At 57.5% G+C, this 19,498-nt stretch overlaps 1 long non-coding RNA gene across 3 annotated transcripts; it reads left to right on the forward strand.

Moving 5' to 3' along the window:
- Window positions 1-2,591: 2,591 nt before the first annotated feature.
- Window positions 2,592-19,148, forward strand: LOC137446820 (uncharacterized). 3 transcript variants are annotated; one of them, XR_010988719.1, is made up of 3 exons: window positions 2,592-2,951; window positions 9,908-13,237; window positions 14,751-19,148. It is a non-coding gene; the product is annotated as an uncharacterized lncRNA (long non-coding RNA). The 3 variants fall into 3 exon arrangements; XR_010988718.1 differs by having other exon boundaries at window positions 13,032-13,237; XR_010988720.1 differs by lacking the exon at window positions 9,908-13,237.
- Window positions 19,149-19,498: the final 350 nt, after the last annotated feature.

Raw genomic sequence — 19,498 nt, forward strand, 5'->3', positions numbered from 1 at the left:
GGCTGCCCTGGGCTGGAGAACAAGCTGCTAATGGTTGGTGTCTGCCAGTGGTTTGATGTCTGCCAGTGGTTTGGTGTCTGCTTGCTCTGCATGAAAACAGCCCTGAGATGTCCCAACCAGCAGTCCACAGGCTGCTGATCTGGGCTCCCAGCTGGCTTGTATTTGTGCTCCCCAGGCACCCCATTGCAGCCCCGGCTCCACTGGCACCCCAGCCCACCCTGGCCATGGTGGCATCACTGTCACAATGCCACACCAAGGGCTGTGCCTTTGGACAGTGATGCTAGTGAGAGTTTGCTGTTCACGTTTGAGCAGTACAAGGGATCCCCAGAGCTCTGACTTACAGAGCACCTCCAACAAGCTCTTCTGCCCTGAGGCTGCAGATCTGCTGAGAGAAGCTGAGCACAGGGGAAAGCCCCTGGGACTGGTGAGGAACAATCCTGTGCTGCAGAGCAAGAAGTCCCCTGGGCTGGGCTCCCAAGAGAGCCACAGCTCTCCTCACTCTGTGCCAGTGGCTCTCCCTCTGGAGCCATCCTCAGCCGAAAATTGGTTTTTATGATGTGTGCACTGGGATCAGGATGCTAAGGTAGATCATGGCCCCTTCCATGGCCCCGTCCCAGGGACCTCCATCCCCATCCTGGCTGGGCCACAGTGATCCCTTTGATTAGATAAATGCTGCAGACACCAGGTCAAATATGTGCAGGACTTGCCACAGCGTCTGGTGCAATATCCTAACAGCAGGGCCCATTCTGCTCTGCTCAGCACAACAAACCTCCAGGGCCTGCTGAGCAAGGAGGGCTGCAAAGGCCATTTGCTCCCCAGGCAGGAAGGATTAAAAGGGCCAGGAATAGCATTGGGAGAGGAGATGCATGCGGGAGAGGGGTAGATAAGGGGCAGGGAAGTTTGGAGAGCCTTAGGTGGCTCACGAGGCCAGGGCTCATGGTGGCTCTTGTGTTCTCACTACCAGTGTCCTCCATCTATCACCAGTGCCCCCTCCCAATTCCCTTGTCTTGGCATGGAGGTTGAGGACTGTATCAGTGAGGGCCACCCTGCACTTCCTTTGCCCCCAGGATGGACTCATGATGGAAAGGTGCTGCCTGCTCCCCAGCCGTGGTCTGCTGCTGAGGCTGCTGTCTGCCTGGAGATGTTCTGCCTGACATCCCTGCCTGGTGGCTTTTGGGACAGCTTGCCAAGGGAGTCATGGCTTGTGCTAGCCAACACTGTGGCTGGTTGAGGTTAGAGATGCTCAAGCTGGCTGGGCTGATCCAAACACTGCTGTCCTACAGAAGACATTCTGCCATTTTTATTCCAGTGTGAGACAACTTGTAGCTGGCAAACAACCACTGGAGGACAAAGGCTGCTCCCAAACCAGGTGCTCAGCTTTCAGGCCCTCTCCTTTCTCCTCCTGTCCCCATTTTCTAGGCACTCCAGCCATCATTTCCTATACCAGGAGATGTCTGTGAAGGAGACCATGACAGCTCCAGGGCATGAAATGTTCTGTGCCAAGTGATTATTTCATTTTCCTCTGTTGAGCAGTGAATCCTTTCCCACACTGGCACATCATAGCATTCATTCTGCCTTATCTGTACACCCCTGACTGGCAAATCCAACCAAAGCAAGAGGGGATTCTCCCCAGATCAGATCTGTGCTTCTCAGTGCACAAGGATGGGGAGCGAGCAGTCTGGGTCAGGACACCATCAGCTGCTCTGCCTGCTGGTTCTTCATGACAGGAGGTGAGCAGAGCCCTCTCACAGTACTCCTCCTGCCCTTCTTAAATGGGGTGTTATAGGATCAAAGGATAATTGAGGCTGCAAAGGACCTTGGGGTCTCTGCTCCAAACTCCTGCTGGAAACAGAGCCAGCTGGGAGAGCAGTGTGGGGTGCTTGGGGATTTTCTTGTCAGGCCTCGAACACCTCCAAAGAGGGAGCCTGCACAGCCTCTCTAGGCAGGGCTTCACTATCCTTACAGGGTCTACATTTCTCCTTAGACATTGTCTGAACTTCTCTCCAACTTTTATGCCCATTGATCTCCTCCTGTCATGCACCCTGTGAGGAGCCTGGCTCCTGCTTCTTAGTAGCCCCGTGTGGGTGATGCTCCTGCAGTTCCTGCTGGCTCATTTCTCCAGCCTGCCACAGGACAGCAGCTCTATGCTCCAGCGCATCAACTGCACTGCCCAGTCTGGGATCACCTGCAGACTTTCAGAGCATGGACAGCAGTCAGGCTGCAGCTGAGAGCCTGGGCCCCTTCTGCCATTTGCATTTCCCTCTCACAACTCTGAACTCCCAAGAGATCCCCAGCAGAAATGCTGCTACCCGAAGCCAGCAGGACCAACCTCACCTTACATCAGTGATGCCACCACTGCCCCTTGCAACCTCCACTCCAGATCAGCTCCTCCAAGGCCACTGTGGCTTGGAGTGGCTTTTCCTCGGCGTGCCAGTGGGGTGGGGATCAACTCAGGTCTGAAACCTCTCCTGAGCAGGAGAGCTCCAGAGCTAGAGCCCTTGCTCAGCCTGCCAGCATTTGGCCAGGCGAGCTGGGAGGGGAGACAAAAGCGCACGACAGAGGCCGAAAACCCCAGGGGAACATTCCCAGTGCAGTCATCTCCACAACATGCAAAGCTCCCTTCTGCCTTTTTTTTTCCCCTTTCTTTCCTTTCCTTTTTTTTTTTTTTTTTTGGTTTCCCCTTTGAAATTTCAAATTCCAGTTTGTGGCCAAAGTCCTGCCTATCTCAGAATATAGATCTCCGACCACTGACCAAACTCCACTCCAAGCAGTCCCGAGGGCTGCTCTTTCCCCTTGCCCACAGATGCCTCCACTTCAGTCCCTGGAGCTGCCAGGAGCAGGCCACAGCTGGTGCAGCGGAGCCCAAAGTGGATTTTCCACCCCTCAGCCTTCATGTCAACAGCTCCCTTTCTGCACGTGGGGAAGGGGAAGGACCGTTTGGGAACAACCAGGTAGGAGCCTGCAATTTCTTTGGGCAGACACTGCAGACAGAAAAGGAGAAGGAGAGACAAGGGCTCCCATTGTGCTTGTACCAGCAATTTGAGCTCCTCATTTGAATTAGGGGAAGGGGGGAAAGGCAGCTTCGGAGGGGATGGAAAATGAGAGGAAAGGAGCTGGTGAAGGCAGAGCCTCTCCGTGTGGTTAACTGATAACTCCAATCTGCCTCTTCTCTCTCATCTTTTCTGATTCTCCTGATTAAGCTCAACCTATTCTCATGCTAATCATTTCTTGACCTGTTTATTCTGCATTAAAAAATTAACAGGGAGCAGTTTACTGCATGACCTGCTCACACACAACGGCCACAGATTAGCAGGCAGGCTCTAAGCCCCTGTGCAAGGCTCGGGGTCCAGCAGGCAGGCTGCACAGCTCCAGGATGAGCTCTTTTCCTGTTTTTAAAGAGCAGCTTTTTCTAGAGTCAACAGAAATCCCCCTCCCTTCGTGCCTTAGGTATATTTGCTCTGGGGCTATTTCCAAATGGGGAAGATAAAGCCAAGGGCTCGTGTTTTGTCAGACTTTTTGTAAACAGGGGTATTTAGGCCAGGCTGTCAAACCCCTCTGCCTCCTGCCTCCTGCCTCTGTGTGTGCCAGGGCTTGGCAGCAGAGCTGCCCCTGCCTCAGTGACTGGCTCCAAGGAGTTTGGCAGGGCCTGGAGCGCCGCAGGTCAGAGGGGCTGAAGCAAGACCCGTGCCGAAGCGGTGGAGCTTTGCCTCCTCTGTGGGCAATCACATGAGGGACACACAGATGAGAGTCTCCTCCTGTGTCCCTCCCCAGGATGTCCCCAGCAGCAGAGAGAGGTGTTCAGAAAAACTGGTGGCTCAGCAGAAGTTGTTTAGGGTCTGTTTGCCCCTGGCCAGCTGCAGGCAGCATGTCCCTGCCCTGGCAAAACACTTTGTGGAGGTGAACCAGAAAAATCCACCACCTCCAACCAGGGAGGTGGGTCAGAAAGGTCCAGCCCAGAGAGGCAGGAGGTGACCACAGCCACGTGCCAGACCCATGCCCAGGGGAAGAGCAACATTTCACCATCCTGTTCAACAAGGAACTGCTCTGGGTGATTTACAGGTTGGGACAGATGCTGGTTGGAGCTGGACATGATGCCTGGGACAGGTGGTGCCTGAGCAGATGCTGGACACTGCCACTGGTGAGCTTGTGACACGTAGTGGCATCCTGGGCTGCCTGGCACAGCTGAGGGTGGCAGAAACAGCTTCACCACAACCTCAGGCTATTGACTTCTCACCAGTGCCAAAAAAAAAGTGGCCATACCAACCCAAACTATCCAGGCCCTCAGGCCATAAAATCACCACATGGAGGATCAAGGCAGGTTTTGGACATGGGAAAACGACACTTCAAAGGAGCTAGCAGACTAGGCTTGAACTCCTTTCCAAAAGCAACATGTGCAGTTCAGCCAGCACTGGGGTGGATGTTGGATGCAATTGCTGGAGCTAAAATAAATCTAACTCCTGTGCAAAAATGGCAGGGAAAGGGCTGCAAGCATGAGGACAGGCAGACACTGCTCCAGGATAACACTGTGCCTGCCTCTCAGCCTGGGACCAGAGAGGGGTTTGTTATCCTGCCTGGCGAAAGTGCTTGAGGAAGTCATTATTAGTACCCTTGGGAGCTGCTGTTCTGCAAGGACAGTGAGTCTGAGGTGGTCTCAGAAGAGCAGCTGTGCCTGAGGACACCAGAGCATGGTGTGGGCTTGCTTGCACTGCCTGCATTGCAGCCCTCAGAGACAGCATCTGGGAATCTAGGAGCCTCAGGTCAGCACTTGTGACTGGAAGTCTGGCTGCTGTAGTTTTATGCAGCATCATGCAATGAGCCCAAGACCGAACAGAGGAGAGGACCCTGTTAGATTCATCTTTGTTCATCACAGCACAGGCTGCAACTTGGACCAAGCTGCAGCTCCCAGTGCCAATTCTACTTGCCCCGCTGAACCCCCTGTGCTGCAAGCTTTGCCCTCCATGCAGACCCCAACCCAATGCAGACCTGGGCACTTCCCAGTGCAGAACTCTCCTGCCTGTTTGGGAGGAAATGCAGAAAAGCTCTGGCTTGGCCACATGCCACAGTCGCTGTCTGCACTGGCAGATGCTCAGCTCGAATCCAGCAGCTTAAGTCCTGTTTAAGATGGGAAGCAGCAGCTCTGGAGTGAGGGTCTGCTGCCAGCAGTGAACACCTGTTGCTTTCCATGCCTCACCAGCTCACACATTTTGAATGGCACAGATCTCAGCAGCTCACATCTGGAGCTGGGGAGAACTTGTTTAGCAGGTGGATGTGATCCCTTTGGAACTGAAGTAATCCTGCAGCTTCCCAGGAGGAAGATCCCTACCGAGCTCACAGTTTGGCAAGCAAGTCTCTGCCTTCACCCCCGCCAGCTGCCTCCAGGGCTTTCGGGTTTCATTGACTTTTTGCATTCATTACACACAGAGAGAACAGCCCCTGGATCGTTCCAGCTGGTGGAGCAATAGGTGGAGGAGGAGAACAGCCAAAATCAACAGTTTTGCTTTTTTAAAACTGTCTTTTCTCTGTTTTGCAAAGGTGAACACACCAGAGAGCAGCTGGGAGCAACCTGCCGTCCCTGCCGGGGCTCCCGGGTTCAGCCCTCACTAGAAATCAAGGCAAAAGACAGCCGAGCTGCTGGGGTTGTGAGGGCAGAGCTGCAGTGGGGCAAGGGTGGCAGGAGATAGTCTAAGCCTGTGTCCCCAGAGGAGGAAAAGTCAAGGGCAAAAAACACCTCTCTGAATCCAGCAGCCGTGGGCTGCTCTCCTGCCCCAGGCTGGCTGGCAAAATCAGCCCTGGCTGGGGAGCTGGAGGCTGGGAGAGAATCTCAGGAAAGGGCCATGAGTGTGTCTGACAGGAGGCAGCAGGAGGAGAGGGGAAGGCTGCTGTAGGTGGGAGAACCAGGTCTGATCTGGGCAGGCTGGCCATGGAGTGAAGAGGAGGTGGCAAGTTAAAGTTTGAGCGATCCTGGTTTCTGGAGTCAGAGGGAAACAAGTTAATGCAGGATGATTTTGTGCAGAGTGCCCCAAGAGCCACACTTGTCCCCAGTGCCCTCAGTCACCAGAGCACAGCAAGTGCCAGAGAGGTTAAGTGGGAGCAAAACAGCACTCAGGAACTCCAGATACACAGCAGCTTTGCACCCCTGCAGTCCATCCATGGGCACCAGGACACCGCTTGTGGAACAGAACCACCCTGCCCCCTGCCCCAGAAACCCAAAAGCACAGCAGAAAGCAAAAGTATGGGGAAAAAGTTCCAGCTGCACTGAAATCAGGAATTCCAGCAAGCTGCAATGCAGCTGGGCCTGTCCTGAAGCTTTCTACAGGTGAGGTTTGCTGCATGGGGGACAGCATGTCTCCAGAGTCCCACAGAGCCACGGCTAGGACGCTGCAGTGCCAGCTGCCAGGCTCCCAGTAACAAACAACACAGCAAGCTGCTAACGAGCCTTTGAGTATCTGCCCTGTGGCTGCAATCAGGAGAAATCATTATCTGCCCCTCTCCACTCCTGCAAGGCCAAGTGCCATTGGCCTCTGCTATCATAAAGACATTAAAGTATATGATGACCATAAAGGAGCTGACTCGAGGAAATGAGCCACTTCTAGTAACCCATCCCGGGCCGCTGCAGCCATGAACTTTCCTATGCCAGTGGCCAGCTGATAAAGAGCACAGGAATCTGCCGGGAGCACCTCCCAGCACGTGGCTCCCTGTGGATTGAGGAGCCCATCCCACGGGATGGTGGCTCAGGGTGCAGGCTGCCCATGAACCCCACTGCCACTGCAAGCTCTGCATGCAGGCAACGGCTCAAGCAAGAGGAGCCGCAGGGGGTTTGCAGTGCCCTGAGGTCCAGCAGACCACCACCAGGGTGGTTTGTGGGTGAGGTTCTGTGAGCTGCAGCAGTGCAGGGCTTGGGATGCTCAAAACTTCTCTGAGTGCCTGCAACCTCCCTGCAGCACCCTGAGTCTCCCTGCTGTCTCCCCTCTACACCCTGTGGGTGCTGGGGCCTAGGGTCTGAGCACAGAGGTGGGAGACCAGCACTGGAGGGGGCTGAGGAGGGGAACCAGCTCTATGCAGTGGATGAGGTCTGCATTGCAAGTATTTTTCTCTTGGTTGTTTTTAAGCTTTCAGGATGAGGGCTGGGTAAGTCCATCTGCAAAACTCTGGCTGAGAAGCAGGCAGCAAAGAGAGAACAGAACCAGGGCTTGTGCTGCATGTGGGCAGGTTCTGTCCCAGGCCTGCCAAAGCTGCAGTGCTGGGCAGTGAGGCCAAACACTGGAACTGGGCTGAGAATTCACTTCCCAAACGGTGCAGGCAGGCCCAGGAGTCACACACAGCACCTGCTCCACCATGCCCCTCACGCTGGGGTACATCTCTTCAAGCCCTAGAACAGAGCTTGGGGACATCAGCCATCACCACCCACAAACATGCCACATTCACCCTGCATGGAGCAAACCACAAAGCAGAGAAGTGAAGGTCCCCTCAATGCCAACCAGACAGATGTGGGGGAGGAGCATATGTTGGCTTCTCCAAAACCCCCCCGGAGACCCTGGGGGTGCCCCTCATTCACAAACCCTCTGCAGCGCTGCCTGCACAGCTGCAAGTGCCAGGGGAGCATGGGGAGTACCTGCTGTGTCCTGGAGCAGGTCGTATCTGCTGCCATTCATCTTCCAGGAGTGCTCAGCTCCAGGGGCAGAGCTAGGGAAGTCTCACCCTTGGATGGGGCTGTCCAGCCAGCAAACCCCCCACGGGCTGCGGGGCACGAGCCATGCCCAGGAGCTGGCTGCGGCACGGTGGCAGGGCCCAGCTAATCCCTTAATGCTGGTCACAATGAGATTTGATGGGGAGCAGGAGGCTGTGCTGCAGAGCTGCAGGTTTTAAAGGTTTCTGGCCACTGCCTGGAGAGGGATTATAAGGTGGCTCTGGATTTGCACCCCACTGCCGGTGCCTGCAGCAATGCCCGCTGCTTTCTGGGCCACCTTTCTGGGGTGCCCTCGTCCTGGCCTCTGGCCTGGCTCTGCATTTCTGTGGAGCAGGGGATGCCTGACTGAGCACAGAGCTCTAGAGCCTGCTCCAGATGTGCCTGGGAGTTTAACAGCAGGAGTGGGACAACTGGGACAATCCAGGACAAAGGAGGGCAGCAGGCAGGAAGCCGCACACATGATGATGCTTCCCCACCTCACAGAATCACACAGAATTATTGAGGCTGGAATAAACCCCTGAGGTCATCAAGTCCAGCCTAACACCACCACATTGACCAGAGCATGGCACTAAGTGCCATATCCAATCTTTCCTTAAATAGCTCCAGGGATGGTGACTCCACCACCTCCCTGGGCAGTCCATCCCACTGTCTCATTTCCCTTTCCATCAGGAAGTGCTTCCTAACATCCAACCTAAACCTGCCCTGGCACAGCTTCAGGCTGTGCCCTCTCATGTTGTCACAAGTTGCCGGGGGGAAAAGCCTGACCCTCACCTGACTACAATTTCCCTTCAGAGTGTGGTAAGGTCCCCTCTGAGTCTCCTCTTCTCCAGGCTGAACACCCCCAGCTCCCTCGGCCTCTCCTCATCAGACCTTCCCTCCAGCCCCTTCCCCAGTCTCGTGGCTCTCCTCTGGACCTGCTCCAGCACCTCAAGAACTTTCTTGCAGTGAAGGTCCCAGAGCTGCACACAGTGCTTGAAGTGAGGCCACACCAGTGCTGAGCACAGGGACAGAATTACATCCCTGGTCCTGCTGGCCACAATCTTCCTGATCCAGGCCAGGATGCCATTGGCCTTCTGTGCCAGCTGGGCACACTGCTGGCTCATGTTCAGCTGGTTATCAACCAGCACTCCCAGGTCCCTCAGGTCCCTCACAGATTGTTCTCCAGCCACTCATCCCCAATCTGTAGCACTGCATCCTTGAGCCTTGTGTCCTGCAGACCTCAGAGAGCGGCTCCAGTGGCTCAAACCACCCTGAAGTCATTGCTGCCACTCACTCTGCCACAGATCCCTGGGTGCTTGCCTGAGCTGTACCAGTGGTCTCCTTTCCCCATCGTCTCCTGATGAAGCTGGGAAACTCTCAGGGCTGAGATTTCTTCACTGCTGGCACATGTTGGTGCCATCAGTGGGGAATCCAGGAGCCTCCATGACCTAGGCTGTTATGGGGTGCTCCAAACCCCGCTTCCCCCACCTCCATCAGGGAAGGTTGACCTGGCTGAGCCTGCTTGCCCCTGGGGCAGGACCTGCTCCTGTTCACAAGCCGTGGTGGCTGCAAGTGAGAGGCCAGACAGCTGTTGGATGGGGACCTGCCACATGGGCAGGGCTTTTCCCCACGGAACAGTTCTGTGTGCCCCAGTATTGCCCTGTGCATTAACCTGACACCCTGCCCAGCCTCACCACCCGTGGTCCAGTTTCCTTGGGTGATGTTGGTACCATGGAATCCTCTTCCCAGCCAATCAAAACACAGGCAGCCTGACAGTTTGGCTGGTCCCTTGCACTGCAGCCAGGTCAAGGCAAGCCCAGAGGGAGGAAGAGGGGTTTTCCAGGTGTCACACTACAAGCAGCCCCTCTCTGCCACCACAGGGCTGCACTCTGGGTTTGTTTCTGGAGCTGCTGTGCACTCTCCTGTTGACTGCACTGGCACCAGTCCAGAGGGGAGCACGGAGGCTGCGGAGCGCTGAGCCTTCTGCAGTGTGTGCTGGCACGTGTGGCCCTGCTTAGCCCAGAGGAGGAAAAGTAGGTGAGGGATTAGAATGGCACTTCACTGGCTTTTCACAGACACCCAGCAAGGAGTTGAGTGCTGAAAGGGAGACCTGAGCCCCTTTGCAGTGCTGCATGGCCATGACTAGGGTCATGGCCTTGCCAGTCTCTGCACCTGGAGGAACAAACTCCAGGCCAAGCCTGTCTGAAGCTCCAATTTTCCTGCTCTCTCCTTCCTCCTCAGATGGCTTTCTTCTCACCGAGCCTACCTCTCCTCTCTGTGTGCCAAGAAGGGAAGAGACTTTTCTGCCCTTCAGAGATGCTGCACTCTGCACTCCAAGCACCATCCTGAAGGCACAGCAGTGGAAAACCATTCCTTAACCGCTCCTGTCGTGTTCCTGTGAGCCTCTGCTGCTGCCCGGGGTGCATTCAATCAGCTTGGAGATGGCAGCTGCCAGCAGCTTCCAGCAGGCTCCTGCTGGGTTCGGAGTGGGAGATGAGCTGCGGGGAAGGGGCGCGGTGGTGACGGCGCAGATGCCAGCACGGCCGTGGGCGGCAGGGAGCGGCAGGGAGGGCAGGGCCGGCTCTGAACTCTGCGTAACCCGGGGACAGCTCCCTCCCCGCTCCGCTTCCACGGCAGCGCTAACGCCTCTCACGGGGGACACACCCAGGGCGACAGATTTCTCCCGGCTGGTCGCAGTCCCCTGGCAGAGGCGCTGTGGCTGAAGGTGAGGGCAGCACCCAGCTCTGTTTCCACCAGGGTGCCCCCCTGGTGGCAAAGCCACCATCTCCATCCCACCACCATTTAATCCTTGAAGGCAGCAGGCTCCAGGCAGAGGAGCAGCCAGGACTGTGGATCTGAAGCACATCTCTTTGTCCTCCTGTTCCTCTTGCTTCCTTATTCCACTTATTCATTTCCTGGTGCCACCTTTGCCCTGCTGACACCAGGCTCTCCATTCAGTGTGGTTTCCTCAGGTGCCCGTTGGTGCCTTCTCTGTTTCTTCCTGCCGGGACACCTCGACCTGGCTGAGCCTGCTCGCCCCCGGGGCAGGACCTCCTGTTCACAAGCCGTGGTGGCTGTGAGTGAGAGGCCAGACAGCTGCTGGATGAGGACCTGCCACCTGGGCAGAGCTTTTCCCCACGGAACAGTTCTGTGTGCCCCAGTACTGCCCTATGCATTAACCTGATACCCTGCCCAGCCTCACCACCCGTGGTCGAGTTTCTTTGGGTGATGTTGGTACCACGGAATCCTCTTCCCAGCCTGAGCTGCTGTTTACCACCAGGACAGTAGGGTGGACACAGTGATGGGCAGGACTTACCCAGCCAGCTGGAAACCAGGGCAGGCTGGCACATGGGAGAGGATCAACAGCAGCTTTTTATCATGGGGCATCAGGGCTTTGGGGACTATGCCCAAAGTGCTGAGCCTTCCCTGGGAGCAGGAGGGGAGAGAAGTGGCCAAGCAGGGCAGGGGCAGCTGGGCTGGGCAGCCTCTGTAAGCAGGGCTGGGCCGCAGTGGCTGTGGGTTGTGTGTTGGCAAACAGGCTGAGAGGGTTCAGCTGTTGATCCTGGCCTGTAAAAGTGCTGTGGCACTTGCTCAGGTTTGTGCAGGTTTTACAGCTCTTGTTCTGAGAAGTGCCATGTGTTTGGTTTTGCTCCTTCCCTCAGCTCTGTCTGTTGACATTGGCTGTCCCGGGCATAGCCATGCCAGGAAGCTGCCTGTGCTGCTCTCCCGGCGCTTCCCAACTTCCCAGGTTGTTGCCCATGAGGCCTCCTGTGCACCTATGGCCAGCCTGGGTTTCTGGTGCAGAGGCAGCTGAAAGGTGCCCACTGGTCCCATGCCAGGGTTCAGGTGCCCCACACTCAGAGGCAGGATCTGAGCCACCCACCCTGGCAGATGAGTTCTGGCGAAGCCACGGGGAAGGTGCTGCTCTGGCAGACTGAGGTGGAATGGGTAAAGCCAGAGGTCAGTAGACTGCCATGAACATTGGGGTGTCAAAACAGTCTGGCTGTCCAGAGAGGCAAAAGGTGCCAGGGCTCCCAGAGTACCATTGCAGAAGAGATGGCCCACATGATCATAGATTCACAGAATCAAAGATCATCAAGTCCAACCTGTCACCCAAGACCTCATGACTACCAGACCATGGCACCAAGTGCCACATCCAATCCCCTCTTGAACACCTCCAGGGATGGTGACTCCACCACCTCCCTGGGCAGCACATTCCAATGGCTAACAACTCTGTGAAGAACTTTCTCCTCACCTTGAGTCCAAACTTCCCCTGGTGCAGCTTGAGACTGTGTCCTCTTGTTCTGGTGCTGACTGCCTGGGAGAAGAGACCCATGATGACCCATGGCAGGAGGCCCACAGCACTGCCCAGTCCTCAGCTCCAGTCCTCTTCCCAAGAGAAGGTGCCAACACTGGCTGAGTCCCTAGGGACACCTTGGGGTTGGGCTCAGAGGGCTTGAGCCCATGTGGTGATGGTCTCCATCCACCCCTTAGAATCAGGGATGCTGGTACCACCAGGATGCAGCTGGAGTCCCTCCAGAGGCTGCAGCATTTGGGGATAGAACTTTTGGCCCAGCCCTGCAGAACCTTCAGCTTTTGGGGGACAGGATCTGTTTGCTCCTTCACTGCTGGTGCCTTTCCACAGCTGCTTGCTCTGCATGGAGGGGCTCCTCTCCCACCTTCAGCGCATCATCCAGAGTCCAACATTATTTTTGGAGGCACTTCCTGAAGGGATTTGCTGAGTAATTTCTGTTGATGCTCAGGGTGAAGCTGGGACAGGAGCCATTCCTTGGAGCAATGGCTTTGCTCAGAGGTCCCAGGGGGAGTGTGGTGCCTCTGCCCAGCAGGGGTGAGCCAGCACCCTGGGTTCACCATGCAGCCACTACCTTGAAATTTGCCTTCTGAGAAAATTCTGCAACATTTGCCATTGCCACAAGCACCTCTGCCAGGAACCTTGTTTGCTTGAATATCTGAGGCGAGCAAACAGAGAAGGAGCCTGAACACAAACAGTCATGCCCTTTTGTTTGGTTGTGTTTTGTTTTTCACTCTCTGCCCTGTCCTAACCCCCAGCAAAGACATTGCAGGTGTCCCCCCTGCCCAGTGTGCCCCCCTGGCTCTGTCCTGTGTGCTGCCCTTGGTCCCACTGCACTTGCTGGGGTATTAAAAAGCAAATTGCCTGGCCCGTGCTGCCTGCAGGACCAGCACCACCACCACTCACTTCCACTCAGTATTTCAGTACCATCTGAGAAATGTCAGCAGAAGAGTAGCAGAGCCTGGCAGCCCTACACCTGCCCTGCACAGCACCACAACAGCTCTGGGAGACTCCTAAAACCTTTCCTAACCTCATGCTGCTCACTTTCAACAGCTGGACCTCACAGTGTGGCAGCAGCCCCCTGTGCTCACTGCCATCGTGTTTGCTCCCTGGGCACTGCCAGCAGCCTCCTGTGCTCACTGCCATCGTGTTTGCTCCCTGGGCACTGCCAGCAGCCCCCTGTGCTCACTGCCATCGTGTTTGCTCCCTGGGCACTGCCAGCAGCCTCCTGTGCTCACTGCCATCGTGCTTGCTCCCTGGTAAGTGCCAGCAGCCCCCTGTGCTCACTGCCATCGTGCTTGCTCCCTGGGCACTGCCAGCAGCCCCCTGTGCTCACTGCCATCGTGCTTGCACCTTGGTAAGTGCCAGCAGCCCCCTGTGCTCACTGCCATCGTGCTTGCTCCCTGGGCACTGCCAGCAGCCTCCTGTGCTCACTGCCATCGTGTTTGCTCCCTGGGCAGTGCCAGCAGCCTTCTGTGCTCACTGCCATCGTGTTTGCTCCCTGGGCACTGCCAGCAGCCCCCTGTGCTCACTGCCATCGTGCTTGCTCCCTGGGCACTGCCAGCAGCCCCCTGTGCTCACTGCCATCGTGCTTGCTCCCTGGGCACTGCCAGCAGCCCCCTGTGCTCACTGCCATCGTGCTTGCTCCCTGGGCACTGCCAGCAGCCCCCTGTGCTCACTGCCATCGTGCTTGCTCCCTGGGCACTGCCAGCAGCCCCCTGTGCTCACTGCCATCGTGCTTGCTCCCTGGGCACTGCCAGCAGCCCCCTGTGCTCGCTGCCATCGTGCTTGCTCCCTGGGCACTGCCAGCAGCCCCCTGTGCTCACTGCCATCGTGCTTGCTCCCTGGGCACTGCCAGCAGCCCCCTGTGCTCACTGCCATCGTGTTTGCTCCCTGGGCAGTGCCAGCAGCCCCCTGTGCTCACTGCCATCGTGCTTGCTCCCTGGGCACTGCCAGCAGCCCCCTGTGCTCACTGCCATCGTGCTTGCTCCCTGGACACTGCCAGCAGCCCCCTGTGCTCACTGCCATCGTGCTTGCACCTTGGTAAGTGCCAGCAGTCCTCTGTGCTCACTGCCATTGTGTTTGCTCCCTGGGCAGTGCCAGCAGCCCCCTGTGCTCACTGCCATCATGCTTGCTCCCTGGGTAGTGCCAGCAGCCTTCTGTGCTCACTGCCATTGCATTTCCAAGGGAAGCCACAGCCAAGGGTGTGCTGCCAGCCCAGTGAGCAAGGTGGCTGCCCTGGCAGGGGGGAAGTCACAGCCCTGTGGCCAAGCACAGGTGGCCTGTGACACTGAAGGCCTCCATGATGGGGGGAGCATCCCCAGCTCTTCCACAAGGAAACCTCCACTGTGCACCAGCAGACAGCTCTCAGGATCAAGCCAGGGTGGCTAAAGCAGTGGTTGCCCCTTTTGCATCCCAATGCTCACTCCTGGGTGCAGCAAGACTGCTCAGCTGCCTGCTGCCCTGCTAAGTGCTGACCCTGCCAGCAGTGTTACAGCCACCCCCAGCAGCTAGCAGGGAGTGGGGACAGGGAAGGAAGCTCTCCTGGGTGTCCTCACACCTGCCAATCCCCAACAATCTCTGGGCCATAGACACAGAGCACAAGGAACAGAGGAACGCAGCTGACAGGACGCATCAAGGTGGCAAAGCTCAGTTTGGGTCATATCTAGGGGCGAGGTGTGAAAACTGAGGTCTGTTTGGCAAAGGAAAGTACTTGCTGCACAGTGACAAGTAAAACTGCTCAGGAATTCTGCCTCCTCTTATGTTCTTCAGCTGGAACTGCTCACAGCACAGCACCTCGGCAGCTCTGACGTCCTGCATTTTCCAGCGACTTCCCAAAGCTGCTTTGCTGAGCTGGCCCTGGTCAGGACCAGGACCTCCAGGAACCACCAGCCCCGGGGATCCCCCTGCTCCAAGAGCTGCTCCTGCAACGTGGAGACCTGGTGCTGCTCGGGCTGGGACTGAGGGCAAGGACCCAGACTGTGCCCAAGTCTTGTTGGGAGGATAAAGCTGAAGCCAAGGAGTCCCCCACACCATCACCTCCTCTCTGCCCTCCAGAGGAGCATCCCCTCACCCCATCTCCATCCCTGACCTACTCACACACCCATCTGCAGCCTCCTCCAGAGATTTAGCTCCAACATGCCCAGAGGAGCCCTTTCCAGCAAACAGCCCATCCTCAGCAGCTGCTGGTGAGGATGCTGAAGTTGTCCCTAGCCCTGCAGCTCTCCAGGAGCTGTGGCATCACTCCCTTCTCACCCAGGAGCCCACACATGGCTCTGGGGTCAGGACAACTTTGTCACAGGGCCTTTACACAAACTACAGGGAAATTCTTGCCCCCAGAGTATTGGGGTGAATGCTGGGGCCAGTGTGGGGCAGGGGTGGATGGGGAGGGTTGCAGTGCTACAGCAAGGCAATGCCCTACTCTGCCCTTACTGATGGCACCACTGCGAAGAGCAGGTGAGACCTGCTGACTGTCCCAAGGCCCAGCTGCCCCCTGAGGGTGGATTCCTGGCTTCAGAGGGGTGCTGAAATGCTGAAGCCCCTGAGATGGGTGGGGAGGTGGAAAAACCAGAACCTGTTTCACCCATCAAAGGAAGAGGAAAATACCTGCATAGCCCTCCAAGGCTGCAGGCTTGTCTGGCGGAACCTGGTGTGCATTCACTGGCTGAGCCCCAGCAATGCCAGGGCAATGCCAACTGGGGTGGTCTGTCCTGCCAAGAGCTGCAGTGGCAGTGCTGGTGGGTGCAGCTGGGGCTCAGCAGCAATGCTGCTGCATGGAGCACTCTCATTGCTTTGCAAGGGGATCAATTCCAGTGACCCTGGGAGGGGTTCAGCCACCACTTTGCCGTCTGCCCCATGGTGCATCCCAGCTGCTGTGCCCAGCCTGCTGCCCAGCTCCAGCCCCATGGCACTGCAGGCTCCCAGGGAAGCCAGTTGCTGCCTGGTCCTCCATCTCTGCCAGCCCTTCCTCTCCTCTATTTGGATAACTTTTTCACCTGTTTTATTTATGAGGACTCCCCTCACTCTGCCAACACTCTGCATTTCCTCTTGGTCTGGGAGGCCCATCTCACTTTTCTATTCTTATTATTTTTCTCTCTCCCCCTTGCAAGGCCCCAGGCTCAGCAGCCCAGCCTCACAACAGGCTGGCAGGCAGCGGCTGCTGGCTGCAGCGAGCTTTGTTTGGCCACAGGAGCAGATGGGGAAAGCAGCCACAGGTGGGATGTGCAGTGAGTCTTCCCCAGACAGACAGTTCTGCCTGCATCTGCCCCAGCTCAGTTGCTGCCTCTGCCCCAGCTCAGCTGCCTCTGCCCCAGCTCAGTTCCCTCTGCCCCAGTTCTGCCTGCATCTGCCCCAGCTCAGCTGCCTCTGCCCCAGCTCAGTTGAATCTCTCCCAGTTCTGCCTGCATCTGCCCCAGCTCAGCTGCCTCTGCCCCAGCTCAGTTGCCTCTTCCCCAGCTCAGTTCCCTCTGCCCCAGTTCTGCCTGCATCTGCCCCAGCTCAGCTGCCTCTACCCCAGCTCAGTTGCCTCTGTCCCAGTTCTGCCTGCATCTGCCCCAGCTCAGCTGCCTCTGCCCCAGCTCAGTTGAATCTCTCCCAGTTCTGCCTGCATCTGCCCCAGCTCAGGTGCCTCTGCCCCAGCTCAGCTGCCTCTTCCCCAGTTCTGCCTGCATCTGCCCCAGCTCAGCTGCCTCTGCCCCAGCTCAGTTGAATCTCTCCCAGTTCTGCCTGCATCTGCCCCAGCTCAGCTGCCTCTGCCCCAGCTCAGCTGCCTCTTCCCCAGCTCAGCTGCCTCTTCCCCAGCTCAGCTGCCTCTGCCCCAGTTCTGCCTGCATCTGCCCCAGCTCAGTTGCCTCTGCCCCAGTTCTGCCTGCCTCTGCCCCAGTTCTGCCTGCATCTGCCCCAGCTCAGTTGCCTCTGCCCCAGTTCTGCCTGCCTCTGCCCCAGTTCTGCCTGCATCTGCCCCAGCTCAGCTGCCTCTGCCCCAGCTCAGTTGCATCTCTCCCAGTTCTTGCTGCATCTGCCCCAGCTCAGCTGCCTCTGCCCCAGCTCAGCTGCATCTCTCCCAGTTCTTGCTGCATCTGCCCCAGCTCAGTTGCATCTGGCCCAGTTCTGCCTTCACCTGCCCCAGCTCTGCCTGCACCTGCCCCAGCTCTGCCTGCACCTGCCCCAGCTCTGCACACTGACCCTCAGGCTGAAAAACTAGGAGAAAATTAGAATTAAATACAGAAGTTCTGGGAGAAGTTCATGACAGAAAGCTTTGCTTGCACCGGTGCCAGGGCTGCCAAGCAGCTGCTGGCATTAGAGCCAGCTGCAAGTGGGCAGAAGTTAATTGTACGTGATTAAAGGGCTCGTCCAGTTCTTTGGGTTACATTTGTCAGGCAAAGCTTGCAGCTCACTGCATAAATGAGGCTGGCCTTGCATGCTGGGACACAGCAGGACACAGACACCTTGGATTTAGGGACACCCAGACCCGGCCACTCCACACTGCTGTGTCTCCCAGGCTGATGGGAATGTCACTTGAGCCTCCCTTTGACCTGCAGCGAGGCTCAAGGCAGTCCCTGGGAGCTTGCTGATCTCCTCTCCAGCAGCAGAGAGGGAGGAATGTCCCTTCCTGCACAGCAACCACCTCGGGGCTTCATCACTGCAGCATGGATGCCCAGCACAAGAGCAGGCTGAAGCTGGAGGTGGAACCTGTAGGAGGCACCTGTGGGAGGCTGTAGACCTGGAGCAAGAGAAGCCACCACCCACAACAGGACCATAACAAAGCATAAAGAGGAGGCCTGGAAGCCCCACAAGCCCTCCTCGTGCCTGGCTGGAGCACAGTTAGCAGCTGGAGCAGGGGTTGATGAGGCTGCACGAGTCTGTGAGCGAGATGTGGTAAAGGGGAAGAGGAGCAGGATGTGGATAACACAGCAAGGAGAGACAAGGCAGCACCATGAAGAACCACAGGATGTGATAAGAGCCACACAAAGTGATGGAGGGTCAGGGATGAATAGTCCCAAGGAAGTGATGAAGAGACAGAGAGAGTGATGGAGAGCCACGAGGATGTGATGAGGAACTTTGTGACTGACAGGCTCTCATCTGCTGAGGCCTCACTCCACACCCTGGCCACATCCAGGGCACTGGGGTTGCAGATCACACAGGACCAAGCAGCCCCAGCTCCTCACTGTGCAGAGAAGCTGCAGCACGGGCATGGCTGGACCTGTCCCAAGGATAACAGCAGGCTCATGCCAGCCTGGGCAGGAGGACCCCATTCCCTGGTGCCCACACACATCTGTTGGCAGTGGGCATAACCAAAGAGAGCAGCAGTGTGGGGCTGCCCTGGGCTGGTATCCGATGTACCACGGAGGGAGTCTGGGCACAGGCCTGGCGGGCATCTCCCTGTGGCTGGGCAGCCCAACAGTGATGTGCTGCCTGATGGCCAGCACCACAGAACCTGGAGGCTGAGCACCCTGCCCAGCCATAGCCCAGCCTGGCCCCAGCCCACGGCGACAGCGCAGTGCTGGCGAGTGCCCGCCCTGCCCTCACCTGCAGCCCAGGTGTGCCACGGGGCACCCGCAGCCTTTGCCTCGGGGCTGGCTGCGTGTGCCACAGCAGCAGCACTGTCACCTCCTTTCTAAGCTGCTTTCACTTCTGCTGCCAGCCTGGCAGCAGCCCCTCTGCCAGCCGGCGGGGCAGCCCTGCTGCCCGGCACGTGCTGCCTTCTGCAGGCCTGGAGGAGGGCAAGAGGCGATGCCCAGGTGTGTCTTTAGAGCACAGCGGGGACCCCTGTCCTGCCTCCAGCTTCAGCCTCTGCGGGTCCCTGGGCCGGCCGGGGGCTGCTGCCCGCTCCCAGCCCTGCTCCCCAGGGGGCGGCGCGGGCGTGGGGTCGCTGTACTCACCACACGGAGCCTCCATCCCAGCGCTCGGCTGCGTGCTTACAGTGACCATGGCGCGCCGGCCACTGCTAGGGGCACTTGGGGCCAACACCAGAGGAGCCAGAGGAGGGAAAAAGAGAAGTCTAAATAAATAAATAAAAATGTCTTTCCCTAAGGAACTGGGCGAAGGCAGGAGGCAGTGCGGTGAGGCAGGGCGAGGAAACCTGCCCCTCCTGTTATCTTATTGATTCGCTTAATCAGGGCTAATGTGGGTGGGGATGTTAAACAGTAACCAAGCTCTTATGGAAACCAATCTGCGAGGTGCCGTTGCTGTAGCTATAGTAACTGCTGCCAAGCTAGGAACTCAAACAGGGCTTTTACTGGACTCTGTTGGGGCTCCCATCTCCACCCGGTGTCAAGGCTAGGGCAGCCATGGGCCTGGGGTTCCCCCCCCAGCTCCGGGGGGGAAAACAAGGTGGCCAGATCCTGCTCTACAGCACCACGGGTGCTGCGAGGTGTGGTGCCATCACCCACCTGTGATGAGCAAACCATCGCTGAGCCTGAGTGCGGGCCAGGAGCAAACAGTGCCTGGGAGGCTAGGGACTGTGGGGGCTGACTTGGGTAGAGCAGAGCCCGGCCAAGGCATAAGGGGCAAAAGGTCCA

This window comes from Melanerpes formicivorus, unplaced genomic scaffold (assembly GCF_026170545.1).
Source record: "Melanerpes formicivorus ecotype bairdi unplaced genomic scaffold, bMelFor1.0.p_v2 SCAF_19, whole genome shotgun sequence".
In the NCBI taxonomy this organism is placed as follows: domain Eukaryota; kingdom Metazoa; phylum Chordata; class Aves; order Piciformes; family Picidae; genus Melanerpes; species Melanerpes formicivorus.